The sequence below is a fragment of the Neovison vison genome, chromosome 1 (assembly GCF_020171115.1).
Source record: "Neovison vison isolate M4711 chromosome 1, ASM_NN_V1, whole genome shotgun sequence".
NCBI classification, from domain to species: domain Eukaryota; kingdom Metazoa; phylum Chordata; class Mammalia; order Carnivora; family Mustelidae; genus Neogale; species Neogale vison.
The window spans coordinates 46,687,982-46,705,979 of NC_058091.1; the positions used below are offsets into that span (position 1 = coordinate 46,687,982).

Consider the following 17,998-nt stretch of genomic DNA (forward strand, 5'->3'; position numbering starts at 1 on the left):
TGTCAGTTCCTTTGTGACCATATATATATATATATATTTTTTTTTTTTTTTTTTTCTGCTACGAGGTAATTATCCCAGGACAGCTGACCTTTAAACAACATGGGTTTGAACTGCATGGGTCCACTTATATGTGGATTTTTTAAATACAGTATTATAAGTGTATTTTCCTTATGATTTTCTTAACATTTTCTTTTCTCTAACTCACTTTATTGTAAAAATATAGTATATAATACATATGACATAGAAGATACATATTAATCAACTATTTCTGTTTTTGGTAAAGGCTCTCAGTCAACAGTAAACTTTTAGTAAAATTTTTTTTGGTGGGGGACAAAACTTATATGGGGATTTTCAAATGTGAGGGGGCTTGGTGCCCATAATCTCAGTGTTGTTCGAGGCTCGGAGAGCCTTGATTGTGATTGCTCAGATCACTCCTTTCCTGCTCCATCTTCTGTGTTCCCATGACCTCTCTGGGTCTCTGGAGGTTTTCTGCACATACTCCAAGTAAGAGCCTTCAGAGCCCCTGCACATTAGTGTGGTGCCCCATGATCCTCTCTGGAAGCATGACTCCTCCCTCTGAGTGTGATCTCTTGGTGAGCTGCTTTCAGTTTCCCAGCTCAGAGCTGTCAGATGTCCTCTGCAGCTTTCCTGATACCGGGAGACACCAGGGAGAGGAGAGACACCTGCCCCTCAGCCCCACTCATTTCTTGAGGATTCCTTTTCATAGAGGTTTTCTCTTCCTCTCTTCTTTCTCTCTCTGCCTCTCCCCACCCCTTCCTGTTATATGACACTATTTTGTGAAAGATTTTGGAGAGATAAACAAACTTCTCCAGCAACCCTCCATTCTGCTCCTCTCAGAAGGTCCCCTGTACTAGTCAGGGTTCTGCGGTGAAACAAAACCATTAAGATATAGATAGGTATACATATAAACAGAAACTTCCTACAGGAGTTGGCACATGTATCACAGAGGTGGTGATGCTCCATGATCTGTTGACAATAAGCTAAAGGACTAGGAAATTCCATGGTGTGATTCAGACTTCAGGAAGTTCAGAGGCCTGAAAATCAGGACCTGAGTGTCTGATGGTGGAGGAGATAGATGCCCCAGCTCCAGTCAAAGAGCAAGTTCACCCTTCCTCCTCTTTTTTGCTCTATTCAGCTCAGTGGTTTGCCAGCGATGCACACTGGAGTTGGAGATCACAGCCTTCTTTACTCAGTCTACCAATTCAAATGTTAGTATCTTCCAGAAATATCCTCACAGACACACCCAGAAATAATGTTTTACCAATTATCTGGGCATCCCTTAGCCCGTTCAAGTTGACACATAAGACTAACCATCACACTATCCCTACCCTTTAGGTTGAAATTTTTCCTTCTTTGGGTTCTAGACTTTCAAATCACTGCCTTTGGGCCTCTGATTCCCTGCAAAATCTGATAGATTTCTATAGTTCCCTTGTCTAATTGCCCCTCTGTATGTAATAATCAAGTGCTGTGTCTTTAACTTTTTCTCCATAATTTTTCTGGGCAGTTTTTACTGTACCTGCTATTTTTAAGGCTTTAAGATTTTAAGACTTCTCCAACATGTATCCAATTCTCTTCCAGTTTAGTTCTTTGCTAAACTTCAGACCCATGTTTCAGGTTTTTAGTTAGATGTACAACAGGTGAATTAAATTTGGAAATTCCAAAACTAAACATGTCAGCTTCCCACTAGAAACAATTTTACCCTAATTCAGTGGCCAGAATCAATTTCTCCAAAACTAGGTAATCATTCCAGATTCTTCCCTGGACTCCTTTATTTTGGAGATCTCTAACTTTTGTCAATTCTTAGCATCACTATAGACTGAATGTTTGTGTCATATTTCAACCTAATTCCTGATGTAATGGCATTAGGAGTTCTTCATGAATGGGATTGGTAGCCATAGGAAAGAGAACCCAGAGGAGATAATGCATGGCACGGTGATTACAGTTAGCAATACCATGTTATATATTTGAAAGTTGCTAAGAGAGAAAATCTTAAAAGTTCTCATCACAAGAAAAAAACTTGAAACTGCAAGGTGATAGGTGTTAACTTATTATGGTGATCATTTCACAATATAACATCTATCAGGTGATGGGTATTATAGAGGGCACAGCTTGCATGGAGCACTGGGTGTGGTGAAAAAATAATGAATACTGTTTTTCTTAAAATAAATAAATTGGAAAAAAAAAAGAAAGAAAAAAAACATTATGTCATAAACTACTATAATTATATGTAAATTATATCAATAAAACTGGAAAAATACTTTAAAAAATTAAAAAATTGAAATAGAAAAAGATTCTGCCATTCAAGTTAACATTATGTAGATAATTGGGTTAATATTGCTATTAACACCATTAAGATAACTAGATCTTTGCATGCTTTGAATAAATGTACTAATAAGAAGCTATTAGGTTTTTATAAAGGAGTTATCTCAGTGTATATCAACATAGTTTTATAAACATCATTAATTTTTCATATTAACAATTGTTTTTAAGTGTGATTGAGCAATGCTTTGACAGCACTGAAAAAGCTCAAGGCAAAGGAATTTAGCAGAAAGATAAAGTAATATATTTATTAGCATGAGATGAATTCTTGTCTCCAAAAACCTATTGCTATGGGATAGGTCTACTTTATAACCTATCCTATGGGATCAGTCTACTTTATAACATGGCTGGGAAATTTTTGTCACTTTGAAAAGCTTTTTCCTTTGCTTTCAAATTTTCTGGCAAACAAAACACTGCTCAGAAACTCACTATCATAAAAGGAAAACTATGTTTCTGATCTTTTTCTTCCCTTAGTCAAGAGCAGTTTATTATGTCCTTCTTTGACATTCTCTTCTTTTGAAACCTTATTTGTAGCCCCAATTTCTCACATCTGAATAATTTTTTCTAAGGTCCACTTTTTTTTTTCATTTATACACACATGCAATCCCTTTTCAACATATGAAGAGCTACTTTTATTTCATCAACATATTAGTACATATAAGCAAACTCTTATCAATAGCATTGTTATGACATTTTATTTACTTTTTCCCCCAGAGTCTCCCAATAACTTAAAAACCCAGGTGGCTGGGGGTGCCTGGATGGCTCAGTTTGTTGAGTGGCATACTCTTGATTTCAGTTCAGGTCATGATCTCAGGATCTTGAGATGGAGTCCCAAGTCAGGGTCTGTGCTCAGTGGGGAGTCTGCTTGGGACTTTTCTCTCCCTCCATCCCTCTCGCTCATTCTTTCTCTCTCTCAAATAAATAAAACAAATCTTTAAAAACAACCAACCAAACAAAAACAACCTGGGTATCAGGTCTTTATTCTGAAGTAATTTAGTTTAATACATTGGCTGTGATATCTCTAATTTTTGTTTAACTAAGAAGGCTTGATTAGTACTGTCTTTATACATAAAAACTGATATTTACAGCTAGCTGTCCTATCAGTATATTTCTATAAAATGACTTTAATATTCATGTAGTTTTTATATTTTATTAAAGATGTCTTTTAAAGTCTTCACTTTACAACTTTAAATTTTTGTTTTGATAAAGGAAATTTGATAAAGATATAAAATATTTTCTCTTAATTTAAATGTGTAATTCTTTTTTATAGAAATGAATATTGCTAAAGCAGTTGTAATCCAGGTCCCTCTAGGAGTTAAAAAAAGGAAAACTATTCTAACATGTTTTTCAGAGAGATTATTTTCAAATAGGCTAGACTGACTCCAGAATGGAAATCAGCCACTAGAAAAATTTAAACAGTCAATACTGCTTTTTAGAAATGGGATTAAACTTCATGTTAAAATTGAGAAGAGGGATCAGAAGTTCAACAGTTCTCTAAAAAAAAAAATGGGGATATTTAAAAAAATTTTTAATGAGCCTTGCTTATAATATGTAAATAAAGAAATGCATCTTATTTTTGCAAAATCTAAATCATGCAATCATTTTATATGTAAGAATGCTAATGGAGAAGATTGGATACTTCTTGAAATTTAGTTGGTCTGACTCTTAGAAGCTTCAGGACCCAGTCCCACTCAGGAATGTGGCTGAACCAAATTTTAACTGCCAATTTGCCCACAGGAGTGCATTGATGAGAGCTAAAACTTTCCTTGTGGAGATGCTTATAATGCCTTTTCCAGAAGTTGTAGATTTAGCGGGTGTGTCTTTCCTCAGATCTTTAGAGTATCTGCACAGGTACATTATTTTATAGTGATATAATATCACCGTATGGAAATGTTTCGAGCTTTGGACTCACAAGGGAGATGAGCTGCAGTTTGTGGTTTGGACAGGGTGGACCTTAGGCTATGGCCAAATGAAAGATATAAAAGAAAGAAGACAGGGTGCTTGGATGGCTCAGTTGGTTTAGCATCTGCCCTGGGCTCAGGTCATGATCCCAGGGTTCTGGGATGGAGTTCCGCATCCACTCAGCAGAGAGTTTGCTTCTCTCTCTGCTCCTCCCCCCCCAACTTGTGCTCCCTCTCTCTCTGACATAAAAATAGAGAAATAAATAAAATCTTTTTAAAAGGGAAGAAGACAAATATGTAGAAAAGTGCTTTTTTTCTGCCATCTTGGGGCCTGTGGAGGCCTGCTGGGAACAGGACTCCTCTAAAACGCCAAATAATGTCTGGAAGGCTGTGGTCCAAGGCCATTTTTGCTGGCTATAAGTGGGGTCTCCGCAACCAGAGGGAGCACGCAGCTCTTCTTAAAATTGAAGGTGTATATGCTTGAGATGAAATGGAATTCTATCTAGGCAAGAGATGTGCTTACGTGTACAAAGCAAAGAACAACACAGTGACTCCTGGCGGCAAACCAAACAAAACCAGAGTAATCTGGGGAAAAGTAACTCGTGCTCATGGAAACAGCGGCATGGTTCGTGCCAAATTCCGAAGCAACCTTCCTGCTAAAGCCATTGGCCACAGAATCCATGTGATGCTGTAACCCTCAAGGATTTAAATTTAATGAAAAGTAAATAAAGGTGTAGATTTGTTCTCTTGTAAAAAAAAAAATGTAGAAAAGTGTTAATAACATTCTTTTTATATTAACTCCTGATTTCTCCCTCCAAAATCATTCCTCTCTTACCGTTCCCCCAATAAAGGACTCTTGTCTCACTCACAAATTTGGTTCCTCAGGCCCCAAACTTTCTTGAGTCATCATTGAATATTTCTTTCACATCCTACATCTAGTCTACCAGCGAATCCTGTTGGCATTGCATTCATAATACATCACAGATTTGGCCATTTCTTATCACTTCTGCTTCCACCACCCTAGTCCCCATATTCTTTTTCACCAGGACTATTGCAATGGCCTCCTAGCTGGTATGCCCTAGTTCTGCTCTAGCCTCCTTGCTTGCTTTCTTCTGACACCTGGCAGCTCATATGAGATCCTTTAAAAATGTAAATCAGATCATTTCACTCCCCTGCTCAAATTTACCACACCTCCTATCACATTTGCTGCAAGGCCCCCTATCAGTGGTTCTCAAACATGTATCTGGACATTAGAATCACCTGGGGAGTTTTGCAAATTACCTTTGCTTGAAGACCATCCCCAAACAACTGAAGTCAGTTCTCTGGGTTTAGGATCCGTGAATTTTAAAAGCTCCCCAGTTAAGCGGCTGCCTTCCGCTCAGGGCCAAGGGGGATCAATTCCCTGAGTCTCCCTCTACCCCTGCCTGCCACTTCCCCTGCTTTCTCTCTCTCTCTGTCAAATAAATAAAATACAATCTTTAAAATAAATTTATTTAAAAAAATAAAAAGTCCCCAGATGTTTCAAGGGCACATTGATGGTTGACAGTCTTTTCTGGCTACCTCTCCAACCCCGTTGCCCACCCCTCTTCTCTCTATTCCCTCTGATCTACTATGTTGACTTCCTTGCTGCTCCTCAAGCTTGCCAGGATTATTCACGACTCAGGCTTCTGCACATGCTGCTCTTCATTTCAGCCAGCTACATAGCTCATTCCCTCACTACATTCAGATCTCTGTTCAAACGTCACCTAAGAGGACTTTCCTGGCCATCTGATCTAAAATAGTTCTCAGTCCTCCTCTTGCTCTCTTTAGTTTTCTTAAAGGAAATGTTAACATTATGGTAATAATACATGTGTTGTGGTTTCTTTTTTCCTTCTGTCTCATCACTAAGAACTTAGGTAAAATCGAGGAGACTAGAGATTTTGTCTAATTTGCTCACTGACATATTTCAAGTTTGTAGAACAGTTCCTAGCACATAAGTATTGTAAAAGCTTAATACAGATTGATTTATTAGCATTTTAAAATTGTTTTTAAACTATTTGTTTGTTTGTTTATTCATTTGGCCAGTGGTAGAAAGGATGCCACTGCCTGGGATCTGTGGCTTAAAAGTTTAGCTTTGCCTCTTACTGGGTTTTATTTTGTTTGTTTGTTTGTTTCATTTTAACTTTTTTGGAATTTCCCCACAGTCCCTTATCTGTGAAGAAGATTATCTGTGAAGCCCAGACATTTGCCTGCTGTGCATTCTGGGACTTGTCAAGGCTTTGCTGTCCCTAGTGAATCTCAGGCACAGGGTGCTGGGTGGAGCTCCAGCTCCTCCTGGAGTAGGTGCAACTGGGCAGGCTCCAGGGTGAGTGCGGGAAGCTGCAGCCGCCATTGTTTCCCCCAGACCTTGCAAGGGTCATGGGGCAGAACTAGGCTGCTGGAAGGACTCAGCGAAAGAAGACCTGGAGTTTTAAATCCAATTGTTGCCACACAATTATTTCAAGATTCTGTTAAAAGTGCAGAGGAGGTAAAATGGAAATTAGTTGTGTTTGTTTGTACAGTGATTAATTGACATGTTATATCCATTTCAGGTGTACAGTGGTTTGATATATTTAATATTGCAAAAGATTACCACAATAAGTCTAGTTAACCTCCATCAGCACACATAGTTACAGATTTTTTTTCTTGTGTTGAAAACTTCTAAGATTCAACTTAGCAACTTTCAAATATACAATACAATATTGTTAACTATAGTTACCAGAGTGACACCAGGACTTACTAATTTTATAACTGGAAGTTTGTACTTGTTGGTCACCTTCACTCCCCTTATCTATTTTTGCACCTTCTCTGTATCTATGAGTTCTCTGTTTTGTGCAGAAGTTTTTTAGTTTGATGTAGTCCCACTTGTTTATTTTGCCCCCCCTTTTTTTTTCTTTTGGTGTTCTTTTCAAAAAATCATCACTAAGGGGCGCCTGGGTGGCTCAGTGGTTTAAGCCTCTGCCTTCAGCTCGGGTCATGATCTCAGGGTCCTGGGATCAAGCCCCACATCGGGTTCTCTGCTCAGCGGGGAGCCTGCTTCCCCCTCTCTCTCTGCCTGCCTCTCTGCCTACTTGTGATCTCTCTGTGTCTATCAAATAAATAAATAAATAATCTTTAAAAAAAAATCATCACTAAGGCAGATGTCAAGGAACTTAATGCCTTTTTGTCTGCCAGGATTTTTATGGTTTTAAAAGTAATGTGCAAGTTTTTAATCCATTTTGAATTTATTTTCATGTTTGATTTAAGACAGCAGTTCAAAAAAAAAACCAGTTCAATTTTATTCTTTTCCATGTGGTTGTTCTGTTTTCCCAACACCCTTTATTGAAGAGATTGTCCTTTTCTCATTTTAAATTCATGGGTCCTTTGTCATAAATTAATTGCCTATATACATATGGGTTTATTTCTTGGCTTTGTGTTCTTTTCTATTAATCTATGTCTCTGTTTCTAAGCCAGTACCATATGGTTTTGACTACTATAGCTCTGTAATATGGTTTGAAATCAGAAAATGTGATGCTTATTGTTCTATTTCTTTGAAAAATGCCTTTGGTATTTTGATAAGGATTGCATTGAATCCTGTAGATTGCTTTGAATAGTGTGGGCATTTTAACAATACTCTTTTCATATGTTTAACTGGGCATTTATCTTGCATTTATCTTTTCATCATTGTCTTTTGATTTTCAGTATAAATTTATGCCTAGGTTTTTTTTATGTGATTGCAATTTTTTTTTAAGATTTTTTTTTTTTTTGACAGAGAAAGAGAATGCAAGAGAGGGAACACAAGCAGGGGGAATGGGAGAGGGAGAAGCAGGCTTCCCAAAGAGCAGGGAGCCTGGCCATGATGTCACCTCCAGCACACGTTCCCTTCACCAAACCCCCGCCCCACCGCCACCCCACCATAGAGAACTGCATCCTTGTTAATGGTGCTTGTATGACTCTAGGGAAACTCACTTAACCAACTCGCCATGGACAGACATTTATGTGTTTTCCAGTTATTTGCTGTGAAAACAACAATGAGGTAACATTCTGCACATGTACTCATCCCACCTAATTATCAACATACTCAGTAAGGTGGGGCCGAATCCAAAATGATACTCAAGCTGGGACCACTGTACCATTATGATCTGTCCATCCAATCTCTCCCTCCAGCCCTCTCTCCTTTCCTCCCTCCACCCATCGTTCAACCCTTCCACCCATCCATCAATCCTTCCATCCATCCCTCCATCCCTGCTTCCTTCCTTCCCTCTGTCCCTCCACCCATTCATCAATATACCCATCCCTCCATCCATCCCTCCTCCAGCCAGCCACGTATTAGACTTGTCCATGTCATCCATCCATTCAGACTTCACTCACTCACCAATTCACTTTATCACTCATCAATTCACTTAAGTACAGGAAAGACACAGCTCCTGTCCCCACAGCCCAAGAAACTGAGGCTTAAGCAGCTGGCAAGGTGGACTGAGGGAGAGTTGGATCTTGAATTTAAAACTGTGCTTAGGGGTGCTTGATGGCTCAGTTGGTTAAGCATCTGTCTTCAGTTCAGGTCATGGTCTCAGGGTCCTGGGATCAAGCCCCACATTGGGCTCTTTGTTCAGAGGGGAATTTGCTTCTCTCTCTCTCTCTCTACTGTTCCCCTGTTAGTGCTCTCTCTCAAAGAAATAAATCTTTAAGAAAATAAAGCAATTCTTAGTAATTAAAATTCTTTTTTATTAATTGTTTGTATTAACATATAATATATTATTTGCCCCAGGGGTACAGGTCTGTAAATCGTCAGGCTTATACTCTTCACAGCTCTCATGTAACATACCCTCCCCAATATCCATAATCCAACCACCCTCTCCACATCCCTCCTCCCCCCACTAACCCTCAGTTTGTTTTGTGAGATTAAGAGTCTCTTATGGTTTGTCTCCCTCCTGATCCCATTTTGTTCCATTTTTTTCCTTCCCTACCCCCAACCCCCCCATGCTGCCTCTCAAATTCCTCATATCAGAGAGATCATATGATAATTGTCTTTCTCTGATTGACTTATTTTGCTTGGCACAATACTCTCTTGTTTCATCCACATCCTTGCAAATGGCAAGATTTCATTTCTTCTGATGGCTGCATAGTATTCCATTGTAAATAGATACCACATCTTCTTTATCCATTCATCTCTTGATGGACATTTAGGTTCTTTCCATAGTTTGGCTATTGTAGACATTGTTGCTATAAACATTCGGGTGCACGTGCCCCTTTGGATCACTACATTTGTATGTTTAGGGTAAATACCCAGTAGTGCAGTTGCTGGGTCCCAGAGTAACTCTATTTTCAACTTTCTTGGGAACCTCTATGCTGTTTTCCAGAGTGGCTACTCCAGCTTACCTTCCCAGAAACAGTGTAGGAGGGTTCCCCTTTCTCTGAATCTTCGCCAACATCTGTCATTTCCTGATTTGTTAATTTTAGCCATTCTGACTGGTGTGAGGTGGTATCTCATTGTGGTTTTGATTTATATTTCCCTGATGCCAAGTGACGTTGAGCACTTTTTCATGTATCTGTTGGCCATCTGGATGTCTTCTTTGCTGAAATGTCTGTTCATGCCCATTTCTTGATTGGATTATTTGTTCTTTGGGTGTTGAGTTTGCTAAGCTCTTTATAGATTTTGGATACTAGCCCTTTATCTGATATGTCATTTATGAATATCTTCTCCCATTCTGTCTGTTGTCTTTTTGTTTTGTTAACTGTTTCCTTTGCTGTGCAAAAGCTTTTGATCTTGATAAAATCCCAATAGTTCATTTTTGCCCTTGCTTCCCTTGCCTTTGGTGACAATTCTAGGAAGAAGTTGCTGCAGCTATGGTCAAAGAGGTTGTTGCCTGTGTTCTCCTCAAGAATTTTGATGGATTTCTTTCCCACATTGAGGTCTTTCATCCATTTTGAGTCTATTTTTGGTGTGGTATAAGGAAATGGTCCAGTTACATTCTTTTACATGTGGCTGTCCAGTTTTCCCAACATCATTTGTTGAAGAGACTGTCTTTTTTCCACTGGACATCTTTCCTGCTTTGTCAAGATTAGCTGACCATAGAGTTGAGGGTCCATTTCTGGGCTCTCTATTCTGTTCCGGTGATCTATGTGTCTGTGTTTTATGCCAGTACCATACTGTCTTGATGATTACAGCTTTATAATAGAGCTTGCAGTCTGGAATTGTGATGCCACCAACTTTGACTTTCTTTTTCAACATTCCTCTGGCTATTTGGGGTCTTTTCTGGCTCCATATAAATTTTAGGATTATTTGTTCCATTTCTTTGAAAAAAATGGATGGCATTTTGATAGGGATTGCATTAAATATGTAGATTGCTTTAGGTGGCATAGACATTTTCACAATATTTATTCTTCCAATCCATGAGCATGGAACGTTGTTCCATTTCTTTGTGTCTTCCTCAATTTCTTTCATGAGTACTTTATAGTTTTCTGAGTACAGATTTTTTGCCTCTTTGTTTAGGTTTATTCTTAAGTATCTTATGGTTTTGGGTGCAATTGTAAATGGGATTGACTCCTTAATTTCCCTTTCTTCTGTCTTGCTGTTGGTGTATAGAAATGCAACTGATTTCTGTGCATTGATTTTATATCCTGGCACTTTACTGAATTCCTGTATGAGTTCTACCAATTTTGGAGTGTAGTCTTTTGCATTTTCCATGTAGAATATCATATCATCTGCAAAGAGTGAGAGTGATTTCGTCTTTGTCAATTCAGATACCTTTTATTTCTTTTTGTTTTCTAATTGCTGAGGCTAGGACTTCTAGTCCTATGTTGAATGGCAATGGTGATAATGGACATCCCTGCCATGTTCCTGACCTTAGGGGAAAAACTCTCAGTTTGTCTGCATTGAGAATGATACTCGCTGTGGGTTTTTCATAGATGGCTTTGATGATACTGAGGTATGTATCCTCTGTGCCTATACTTTGAAGAGTTTTGATCAAGAAAGGATGCTGTACTTTGTTAAATGCTTTTTCAGCATCTATTGAGAGTATCATATGCTTGTTGTTTTTTCTTGTATTAATGTATTGTATCACATTGATTGATTTGCATATGTTGAACCAAACTTGCAGCCCAGGAATAAATCCCAGTTGGTTGTGGTGAATAATCCTTTTAATGTACTGTTGGATCCTATTGACTAGTATTTTGGTGAGAGTTTTCACATCTGTGTTCATCAAGGATACTGGTCTGTAATTCTCCTTTTTGATGGGGTCTTTGTCTAGTTTTGGGATCAAGGTGATGCTGGCCTCATAAAATGAGTTTGGAAGTTTTTCCTTCCATTTCTATTTTTTTGGAACAGTTTCAGGAGAATGGGTATTAATTCTTCTTTAAACATTTGGTAGAATGCCCCTGGGAGGCTCTCTGGCCCTGGGTTCTTGTTTTTTGAGAGATTTTAAATGACTGCATCAATCTCCTTACTGGTTATGGTTCTGTTCATGTTTTCTATTTCTTCCTGGTTCAGTTTTGACAGTTTATATGTTTTTAGGAATATATCCATTTCTTCCATAATGTCAAATTTGCTGGCGATAGTTGCTCATAATATGTTCTTATAATTGTTTGTATTTCTTGGTGTTGGTTTTGATCTCTTTTTTTCATTCATGATTTTATTTATTTGGGTCCTTTCTCTTTTCTTTTGGATAAGTCTGGCCAGGGGTTTATCAGTCTTACTAGTTTTTTCATAGAACCAGCTCCTAGTTTCATTGATTTTTTTCTACTATACTTTTGGTTTTGGTTTCATTGATTTCTGCTCTGATCTTTATGATTTGTCTTCTTCTGCTGGGTTTAGGCTTTCTTTACTGTTCTTTCTCCAGCTCCTTTAGGTGTAGGGTTAGGGTATGTACTTGAGACCTTTCTTGTTTCTTGAGAAAGGTTTGTATCGCTATATACTTTCCTCTCAGGACTGCCTTTGCTATGTCCCACAGATTTTAAACCATTGTGTTTTCATTTTTATATGTTTCCATGAATTGTTTCAATTCTTCTTTAATTTCCTGGTTGACCCATTCATTCTTTAGAGGGATGTTCTTTAGCCTCCAGGTATTTGAGTTCTTTCCAACTTTCCTCTTGTGATTGAGTTCTAGCTTCAGAGCCTTGTGGTCTGAAAATATGCAGGGAATGATCCCAGGCTTTTGGTACTGGTTGAGACCTGATTTGTGACACAGGATGTGATCTATTCTGGAGAATGTTCCATGAGCACTAGAGAAGAATGTGCATTCTCTTGCTTTGTGATGGAATGTTCTGAATAGATCTGTGATGTCCATATGGTCCAGTGTGTCATTTAAGGCCTTTCTTTCCTAGTTAATCTTTTGCTTGGATGATCTGTCCATTTCAGTGAGGGAGGTATTAAAGTGCCCTACTATTATTGTATTATTGTCAATGTGTTTCTTTGATATTGTTATTAATTGGTTTATATAGTTTGCTGCTCCCAAGTTAAGGGCATAGATATTTAAAACTGTTAGATCTTCTTGTTGGGCAGACCCTTTAAGTATGATATAGTGTCCTCCTCATCTCTTATTATAGCCTTTGGCCTAAAATCTAACTTATCTGATATAAGGATTGCTACCTCAGCTTTCTTTTGATGTCCATTAGCATGGTAAATTGTTTTCCACCCCCTCACATTAAATCTGGAAGTGTCTTTGGGTCTAAAATGAGTTTCTTGTAGACAGCATATTGATAGGTTTTATTTTTTTATCCATTCTGATACCTTGTGTCTTTTGATTGGGGCATTTAGCCCATTTATATTCAGGGTAACTAGTGAAAGATATGAATTGAATGCCATTGTATTGCCTGTAAGGTGACTATTACTGTGTATTGTCTCTGTTCCTTTCTGGTCTACTACTTTTAGGCTCTCTCTTTGCTTAGAGGACCCCTTTCAATATTTCCTATAGGGCTGGTTGGGTGTTTGCAAATTCTAATTTTTGTTTGTCCTGGAAGCTTTTAATCTCTCCTTCTATTTTCAATGATAGCCTAGCTGGATATGGTATTCTTGGCTGCATATTTTTCTCATTTAGTGTTCTGAATATATCCTGGCAGTTCCTTCTGGCCTGCCAGGTCTCTGTGGATTAAGTTTGTTGCCAACCTAATACTTCTACCATTGTATGTTACAGTCTTCTTGTCCCGAGCTGCTTTCAGGGTTTTCTCTTTGTCACTAAAACTTGTAAGTTTTACTATCAGATGACGGGGTGTGGTCCTGTTTTTATTGATTTTGAGGGGGCTTCTCTGTGCCTCCTAGATTTTGATGATTGTTCCCTTTGCCATATTGGGGAAATTCTCTTCCATAATTTGCTCCAATATAGCTTCTGCCCCCCTCTCTCTTTCTTCTTCTTCTAGAATCCCAATTATTCTAATATTGTTTCATCTTATGGTATCACTTATCTTTCGAAGTCTCCCCTCGTGATCCAATAATTGTTTGTGTCTTTTTTGCTCAGCTTCTTTATTCTCCATCATTTGGTCTTCTATATCACTAATTCTCTTCTGCCTCATCTATCCTAGCAGTAAGAGCCTCCATTTTTTATTGTACCTCATTAATAGCTTTTTTGATTTCAGCTTGGTTACATTTTAGTTATGTCATTTCTCCAGAAAGGGCTTTTTATTTCTCCAGACAGAGTTTCTCTAATATCTTCCATGCCTTTTTTGAGCCCAGCTATCAGCTTGAGAATTGTCATTCCGAACTCTAGATCTGACATATTACCAATGTCTGCATTGATTAGGTCTCTAGCTGTCGGTACTGCCTCTTGTTCTTTTTTTTTTTTTTTTTTTTTTTTTTGTGGTGAGTTTTTCCACCTTGTTATTTTATCCAGATAGGAATATATGAATGAGAGAATAAAATACTAAAAGTGTGGCAAAGACCCAAGAAAAATGTACACTAACCAAATAAGAGACCCCAAACCAGGCAGAGAAGAAAGGGAAAAAAAAGAAATAAAAAAAATTATATATATATATATATATATATATATAGAGAGAGAGAGAGAGAGAGAGAGAGAGAAAGAAAATGAGAGAGGAGAGAGACTGGTGAATAGAACAGAGCCAGAGCCACTCACTTGATTTTGGGTGTATTTTGGTCTCTTAGAAGAAACTACCTCCCAAAATTTTAAAGAAAAAAAAAACTTATATGTATAAATACAAAAATAAGGGTAAACATGATGAAAGGATGGAATATGAGTGTAAAGGTAAAAATTAAAAAAAAATTATAAAAAAGGAGTTGATAAGTTGTTTGGGAAACGGGAAAAAAAAAAGGAGAGAATGTGCTCAGGCTGGAGACTAGAACAAAACCATGTGCTATATTTAGGGTATGTTTTCATCTATTAGAAGAAATTGTATCCTAAAATTTTTAGGGAAAAAAAACCCTTTATGTATAAAAAAACAAATGTTAAATACAGTAAAGGGATAAAATATGACTATAACAATGAAGGTGTAAAAAAAAATTTTTTTTAATGATTTAATTTATTTATTTTTGAGAGAGAGAGAGTGAGAGAGCAAGCAGAGGCAGGCAGAATGGCAGACAGAGGCAGAAGAAGAAGCAGGCTTCCCTACCAAGCAAGGAGCCTAATGTGGGACTCGATCCCAAGATGCTGGGATCATGACCTGAACCAAAGGCAGCCACTAACCAACTGAGCCACCCAGGCGTCCCTAAAAAGATTTTTTTAAAAAAGAAAGGTATTAAGATAAACTAGTTAAAAAATGTTAAAAGAGGAAAGAGGAAAAGTTAAAAATAATAGAATAAGAAAAAAAAATTTTAACTTTGTAAGACTAAAGAATCATGGGGAAAAGCCATTAATTCTATGCATTACTTTTCCCTAGCTCTGGAGTTCCACTGTTCTCCTTGATCAGTAAGCTTGGTCTTGGCTGGATGTTCTTGCTGATCTTCTGGGGGGAGGGGCCTGTTTCAGTGAGTCTCAAATATCTTTGCTCAAGGCAGAATTGCACTGCCCTTACCAGGGGCTGGGCTAAGTAATCTGCTTGGGTTTGCTCTTGGAGCTTTTGTTCCCTGAATGCTTTACATAGACCTCTGGAGGATGGTAATGAAGATGGCAGCCTCCCAATCTCTGGCCCAGGGGGAGTGGAGATCTTGGGGTCCTCTCCTCAGTGTGCTGGCAAGGAAAAGCTATCAGTTCCTCCTGTCTCCCTGATCTCTGGCCGCACTCCAAGTTCACCTAGCCTGTCACCGAGCCTTTCTATCTCTAGTGCATGGTCCTGTTTGGAGTCTCCAAACCCAGCAGATTTCTGTAGTGCACTCCTGTGCCACTCCTCTTGGAGGAAGAAGGAAGGGGTTTCCCCAGATCTGCCACTTGTGAGGTCCCTGCCCAAAGAACAGTGGCCCAGCTGTGCCTAGGATCATGGCTTAAGGTAATCCCAAACTGAGATTGGGATTAATTTAGCTCTGTCTCTGTAGCTGGCTTTTCTGTTCTGATACCTGGAGCTCTGCCACACTCAGACACCCCCGTTCTTTCTGTGACCCTCCAGGACCTGAGACTACACTGTGCCCCCATTTAGGCTCTGGAGCGATGTCTGTCAGTGAAGCAGACTTCTAAAAGTTCTCATTTTGTGTTCTGCTACTCCACCACTTGCCAGGAGCCAGCCCCTCCCCCACACGATCTATCTACCCATCACTTAGGATTCACTTCTCTGCTTGTCCTACCTTTCAGAAAGTGGTGGATTTTCTGTTCCTAGAATTGCTGCTCTTCTTCTTTTCAATCTCCTGTTGAGTTTGTAGGTGTTCAGAAGAGTTTGATAAGTATCTAGCTGAACTCCTGGGACCTAATGTCATTTCAATCTGCTACTCCTCCACCATCTTGCCTCTCATTCCTAAAAATTCTGATAGTTTATTAGTGTATAGGAATGCAGTTGATTTTGTATCCTTCAACTCTGCTGAATTTGTTTATACTAACAGTTTTTTGTTAAGTCTTTAGGGTTTCTCATATAAGTCGTCTGCAAACAGAGACAGTTCTGTTTCTTTCTTTCTTTCTGTTTTGGATGACTCATTTCTTTTTCTTGCCTTATTTTTCTGACTAGAACTCCTAATACAATGTTGAATAAAAATGGTGAGAGTGGGTATGTTTGTCTTATTCTTAAGTTAGAGGAAATGCTTTTAGCTCGTCACTGCTGAATATGATGTTAATTGTGATCTTGTTACATATGGCCTTGTTAAGTTGAAGTATGTTTCCTCTATGCCCACTCTGTTGAGTTTTTATCACATATGGATGTTGAATTTTGTCAAGTGCCTTTCTGGATCTCTTTGAGATGATCATATGATTTTATACTTTCTCTTTCAATGTAGTATATTACACTGATTCATTTGCAGATTTTGAATCATCCCTGCATCCCTGGAATAAATCTCACTTGATCACACTGTATGTTTTTAAAATGTATTGTTTAATTTGGTTTGTTAATTTTTTAAAAAGATTTTATTTATTTATTAGAAAGAGAGTACTTGAAAGAGAGATCACAAGCAGGGGGAGAGGTAGAGGGAGACACAGACTCCCTGCTGAGCAGAGAGCCCAGTGTGGACTTGATCCCAGGACTCTGGGATCATGACCTGAGCAAAAGGCAGACACTTCACTGACTGAGCCCCCTAGGCGCCCTGGTTTGCTAATTTTTTTTTTTTTTTTTTTTGAGAATTTTTGCATTGATGTTATCAGGCATATTGGCCTGTAATTTTTACTCTTGAACTGTCCTTTGTCTTGTTTTGGTATTGGGGTAATTCTGACTTTATAAAATGAGTTTGGTAGTGTTCCTTTCTCTTCTGTTTTTTGGAAGATTTTGAGGATTGGCATTAATTCTTTAAATGTTTGGTAGAATTCACTAGTGAAGGCATCTGGTCCTTGAGTTTGTTTGTTGGGAGATTTTTTTTTTTTTATTACAGATCCAATCTCCTTACTAGTAATTGGTCTTTTCAGATTTTCTGTTTTTTCATGGATCAAGTTTGGTAGATTGTATATTTCTAGGAGTTTATTCTCTTCTTCCTTGTCCAATTTTTTGACATATGATTTTTCAAAGCACAGTAGTTGCTTATGGTCCTTTGTAAGCATCTTTTGTATGATCTTTGTAATTTCTCTTCTTTCTCTTTTTAGTTCTTTGAGTCTCCTTTTTAAAATTTTTTTTTAGTAAGTCTAGCTAAAGTTTTGTGTATTTTGTTTATTTTTTCAAAAAACCAACTCGGTTTTATTGATCTTTTCCACTGTCTTTAAAATCTGTATTTCATTTATTTTCATTCTCATCTTTGTTATTTCCTTCCTTCTACTAACTTTAGACTTAGCTTATTTTATTTTTTTCTGGTTGCTTATGGTATAAAGGTTTTTTTTTTTGTTTGTTTGTTTCTTTTTTTTTTTTTTTTGAGGTCTTTCTTATTTTTCAATATAGGCATTCATCACCATTTACTTCCCTCTTAATGTTTTTGAGGTTTTTTTGTTTTTGAGGCATATCATAAGTTTTGGTGTGTTGTATTTCATTTTCATATATCTCAAGATATACATTTTTAAAATTTCTTCTTTGACTCAGTGGTAGTTCAGTTATATGTAGTTTGATCTCCATGTATTTATGGGTTATCCAGTTTTCTTCTTATAATTGAGTTTTTGTGGGTTTCTTTTCATACAATTGTCAGAAAAGGTGTTTGATATTATTTCAATCTTCTTAAATTTATTAGGACTTGTTCTATGGCCCAACATATGATCTGTAATGTTCTATATATCTTGAGAATGGCATTTATTTGGTTCCTTTTGGATGGAATGTTTTGTAAA

At 37.8% G+C, this 17,998-nt stretch overlaps 1 long non-coding RNA gene and 1 pseudogene across 1 annotated transcript in view; both read left to right on the forward strand.

Moving 5' to 3' along the window:
• LOC122905089 overlaps positions 1 to 17,998 on the forward strand; it is a 161,056-nt gene that overhangs the window by 49,207 nt on the left and 93,851 nt on the right. The gene's annotated exons all lie outside the window — the stretch shown is intronic.
• On the forward strand, positions 4,603 to 4,950 carry LOC122905075 (annotated as a pseudogene).